Below are 5,668 nucleotides of genomic sequence, written 5' to 3' on the forward strand. Positions count from 1 at the left end.
TATGATTTTTTGAAGGAGCAGCAATGCACTACTGGTTTCTAACTAAACATATGGGTATATACACTCACCCACCACTTTTATTAGGTACACCTAGCTCGTACTGGTTTGGACTCCCTTTTGTCTTCAGAACTGCCTTAATTGTTCGTGGCATAAATTTTACAAGGTGTTGGAAACATTTCGGAGAGATTTTGGTCCATATTTACATGATAGCATCACTCAGTTGCTGCCGATTTGTTGGCTGGAAATCCATGATGTGAACATCGCGTTCCACCACAACCCAAAGGTGCTATATTGAATTGGATTGAGATCTGGTGACTGTGGAGGCCATTGGAGTACAGTGAACTCATTGTCATGTTCAAGAAACCAGTTTGAGATGATTTGAGCTTTGTGACATGGTGCATTATCCTGCTGGAAGTAGCCATCAGAAGATGGGTACACTTTAGTCAAAAAGGGATGGACATGGTCAGCAACAATACTCAGGGTAGGCAGTGGCATTTACACTATGCACAATTGGTACTAAGGGGCCCAAAGTGTGCCAAGAAAATATCCCCCACACTATTACACCACCAGTCTGAACCGTTGATAAAAGGCAGGATGGATTCATGCTTTCATGTTGTTTATGCCAAATTCTGACCCTACCATCTGAATGTCGCAGCTCAAATCGAGACTCATCAGACCAGGCAACGTTTTTTTTCAATCTATTGTCCAATTTTGGTGAGCCTGTGCGAATTGTAGTGTCGGTTTCCTGTTCTCAGTTGTACCTGGTGTGGTCTGCTGCTGCTGTAGCCCATCTGCTTCAAGGTTCGACGTGTTGTGTTTTCAGAGATGGTCTTCTGCATATCTCAATTGTAACAAGTGTTTTTTGAGTTACTGTTGCCTTTCTATATCTCGAACCAGTCTGCCCATTCGCCTCTGACATCAACAAAGCATTTTCGTCCACACAACTGCCGCTCACTGAATATTTTCTGTTTTTTGGACCATTCTCTGTAAATCCTAGAGATGGTTGTGCGTGAAAATCCCAGTAGATCAGCAGTTTTTGAAATACTCAGAGCAGCCCGTCTGGCACCAACAACCCTGCCATGTTCAAAGTCACTTAAATCCCCTTTCTTCCCCATTCTGCTCAGTTTGAAATTCAGTAAGTCGTCTTCACCACATCTAGATGCCTAAATACATTTAGATACTGCCATGGGATTGACTGATTATCAATTTGTGTTACCAAGCAATTGAACAGGTGTACCTAACAAAGTGGCCGGTGAGTGTATATGCAGCCACCAATCAGCAGCTAGAACCTAGGTCCTTTGCTGCTCATGAACTCTCCTAGACAAACTCTTCAACAAAGGATAACAATAGAAGGAAGTAAATTAAATAATAGATGTAGTTTGGACAGTTTTAAACTGTATTATCTGTCTGAATCATCAATGTCTAATTATAACTTTACTGTCCCTTTAATGAAGCCTAATCATTGGGACCTCTAATGGTTCTCACTTCCATGTATGGGAACTGCTAGTACAATACCAAGCTTCCTGCTACCTTAATGACTGAGGACGTGCCAGACACATCCTACAAAAAATGGTTGTTGACGACTAAGGACGTGCCTGGCACATCCTCTGGGGTTTTAAGCGCTGGAAGCGATAGTGATTGATATCAGGGTATTGCAACGATGCCTCTGTGGCCCTCTCTGCATCAGCCAGGAATGGTGCCGATCCTTGGTGGCGTGGGTGGGCGGCCCATTGCGGAAGGAGGTGGGAGGGGGACATGAGAGGTGTGGGTCCGCTATGCTAAATAAAAAATTTAGTTAGTGGGAATGAGGAGCGCAGCTACACTATAAAAAAATGTATTTATAATTAAAAAAAACAGCAAAAAATATAGGAATCTAGGTACTTGCAGACAGCTGCCAGTACCTTACATGGCGGCTAATCGGTAGAGGGGGGAGGGTTAGAGAGCTGTTTGGGGGGGATCAGGGAGGTTTTGGGGATCCTACATTGCAGAAAATGAAAATATATATATATTCCTGCCAGTACTTAAGATGGGGATGACCTTTGGGGGGTGGGGGAGGGAAGAGGGAAGAGGGCAGTTTGAGAGGGATCAGGGGCTGGGAGGCTGATCTCTACACTGTTTGTAAATAATTTCAGTGAGAGTTCTGGTTTGGCTAGCTGCTTTATGTGGATGGGTGTCTTCGGTAAGTATGTATCATTATTTAAGACACTCGGCTATGGTTTGGCGCTTTATGTATTAATATAAAGTTTTAAATATGTGTATTTACTTAGATTTTCCATGAGTCAGATCTATGTATATTTCATTTTGCAGACTGTCAGTTTCAGTTTGGGAAGCATGTTTTAGGAAGTTATTTTTCTTACCTGGGGTATAGTCCTTTTTTTCAAATTGACTTTTTTTTTTTTAATTTAATTTTGAGGGCAAAATTAGGGTCGCAAAATTCTGTTATTCATTGCATCATTCTTGACGCGAGAAATTTTTGCACCGAAGGTACGTCTTTGATGACGCAAGTTCGTAATGTCAGGCGTCTTAGTTTACGCCAGGTTTCCTTGCACGAGGTTGCGTCTGTTATGACGCGAGTTGCGTAATTTCCGGATAATGTTGGCGACAAAAAATTGTTTATCTTCCTTTTGCGTTGTGCGTCATTCTTGGTGCCAAAAAATTTAGTTTATTTTTCACACCACTTCCTATATGCCTCTTGCCTTCTTTATGCTCAGAGGGCTATGCTGTTTGCATTTTTTCCCATTCCTGAAACTGCCATATAAGGAAATTGTACATTTTTCTTTAATGTTGTTTTTTCTTTCACATTTTGCAAGATGTCTCAATCTGATCTTGTCTCAGAAGCAACTGTTGGAACTCTTCTGCCTGATCACAATTCTACCAAAGCTAAGTGTATCTGTTGTAAATTAGCTGAGATTATATCTCCAGCTCCAGATGTTGTCATGATAAGCTTTTGCACGCAGAAAACTTTTCCATCAGTACCAGTACAGTTTCTGTTGTTCCTTCAACATCTAATGTACATGATATCCCTGTTGATATGAAAAATTATATTGCTGATGCGATACAGAAGGCTTTGTCTTCTATTCCGCCTTCTAATAAATGTAAAAGGTCTTTTAAAACTTCTCATAAAATTGATGAAATTTCTAATGACCGACAACATACTGAAATATCCTACTCTGATGAGGATCTCTCTGATTCAGAAGATCCTACCTCAGACATTGACACTGACAAATCTAATTATCTTTTCAAGATTGAGTATATTCGTTCCTTGTTAAAAGAAGTGTTGGTTACTTTGGATATTGAGGATTCTAGTCCTCTTGATATCAAAACTAGTAAACGTTTAAATTCTAACATACAAAGTCACAGCAGCACCACTTGTATACAAATCCTTTCTTTATTCCATGTTGCAGGGATAACAAAAAGCAATGAAACAGAACGACGTTTGACCACACCTCTTTAATTAACACCTTCAGGTATAACCTACAATTCTTTGTTCCTAAACACTGACACCTAGTGGTCAACACCTGTGAATGTTGCAAATATTATTTTTTAAAAAACTTTTTTTTCCTCAAAGAGAATTTTTTACAATTTAAAACTCAATAATACAGAAGTGGAGAAGGCAGTTCTAATACACAGATTACAACAAAGATAATGTATAATTTATCGCTTTATTATTTGTCCTTTCAGATTAACCTTAAAAGCAGCCTCTATGTAAATACAATCAAATCAATTTCCCTATTCATCCCTTTGGGAATTAGTGACTAATTTATTAATCCAAAATGCTTCTCTCCTTTTAAGAAGAAGTTCCCTATTGCCCCCTCTTCTCGGGATGGGTACATAATAATCTGAAATCTTAACTGTGAGACAGTATGTCCCTTGTCTACAAAGTGACAGGGGCATTAAGATCACCATTCCTAATATTAGATTTATGTTGTAGGATTCTGTCCCTGACCCTTTGGGTCGTCTCGCCAATATAAATTATGCCACACGGGCATTTAATCAGATATGTCACGTAAGTAGCATTACAATTATAGTACCCTTTAATTCCAAATTTCTGACCCGTTAGGGGGTGGGTAAAACTATCTCCTTTTATTAAATTATTGCAATTTGTACAATTAAGGAAAGAGTAACAGCCATTATTTTTAGAAGTAATAAAACTCTCTTTAGTCTTCTTTTTACTACCTACATCTGCCCTAATTATCTTATTTCTTAGGCTACAAAGCCTAGTATAGGCAGGCATATGTGGCTGTCTAAAAGCTTTTACCTCAGGATTGCACTCACTTAGAATGTGCCAATGTTTACGAATAATCCTTTGTATTTTAGGACTAAAGGCATTGTATTCTGTGATAAACACCATTCTATCAGGGTCTTTCTTTCTATTATTCTCTGTATTAACCCTTCCTTTTGGTGTTAGCAATACTTTTTTAGTAACCTCATCTATCATTTTCTGTGGATAACCTCGCTCTACTCGTAGCATTTGGCTAAATGGAAGTGACTTAATCAATGCAGGGGCATGGGCACTAGTATAGTGAAGTAGACTGTTTTTATCTGTTTTTTTCCGTACTCCCCCAGCCTTATACACTTTAGTATCCAAAAAGTTAATAGATTCCTCACTCCAAGATAATGTAATTTTCATATTCCTTCTTTCAGAATTTAATTCTAACACAAATCTCTGGAGGGATCCAACGTCGCCCCACCAAATGCCAAAAATATCTATGTATCGCCACCAGGTGGCGATACATAGCTGAAATAGTTTATTCTCATATACAAATTTCTCTTCAAAGATGTTCATAAAGATATTTGCATAGGTGGGAGCGACGTTGGACCCCATAGCTGTTCCGTATCTGTACATAGTATGTATCCTTGAATAGAAAATAATTACAATACAGAATGATTTCCAATAATTCAACTATGAACTGTTGTTCTAGTGAAAATCTATTACTCTTTGCAATCACAAATTTAACTGTGTCTAAGCCACTAGTGTGGGGTATTGAGGTGTAGAGACTTACAATATCCAAACTGTAGAGTATACATTTACCCATTGACCCAGATAAGCTGTTAATTTTATCCAAAAAAATAATTTGTGTCTTTAATAAAAGACATAGACTGTGTTACAAATGATCTTAGCAACTTATCCAGGTGTATGGAAATATTGGTAAAGACGGAATCAGTGCCTGCCACAATTGGACGCCCAGGGGGTGCCTCTAAATTCTTGTGCACTTTGGGGAGTGTATAAAAGACTGGGATAATAAATTCATCTTTAATTAGAATTTTTTTAGTTTCATTATCAATGATACCATTAAGGAATGCTCTCTGTACACATTTTTGAATATCCAACAGGATTTTTTTAGAAGGGTCATAGGAAAGAGGCATATACACCTCAGTATTAGACAACTGTGATTTAATCTCATTGACGTAATATTCTTTGTCTAGTATTACAGTTGCTCCACCCTTGTCCGCCTGCTTATAAATAAGCTTTCTCTTGTAAGGTGTATCCAGTCCACGGATCATCCATTACTTGTGGGATATTCTCATTCCCAACAGGAAGTTGCAGGAGGACACCCACAGCAGAGCTGTTATATAGCTCCTCCCCTAACTGCCATATCCAGTCATTCTCTTGCAATTCTCAACAAGCATGGAGGTAGTAAGAGAGAAAGTGGTGAAATATAGTTAG

Source organism: Bombina bombina, chromosome 3 (genome assembly GCF_027579735.1).
Source record: "Bombina bombina isolate aBomBom1 chromosome 3, aBomBom1.pri, whole genome shotgun sequence".
Classification (NCBI taxonomy): Eukaryota; Metazoa; Chordata; class Amphibia; order Anura; family Bombinatoridae; genus Bombina; species Bombina bombina.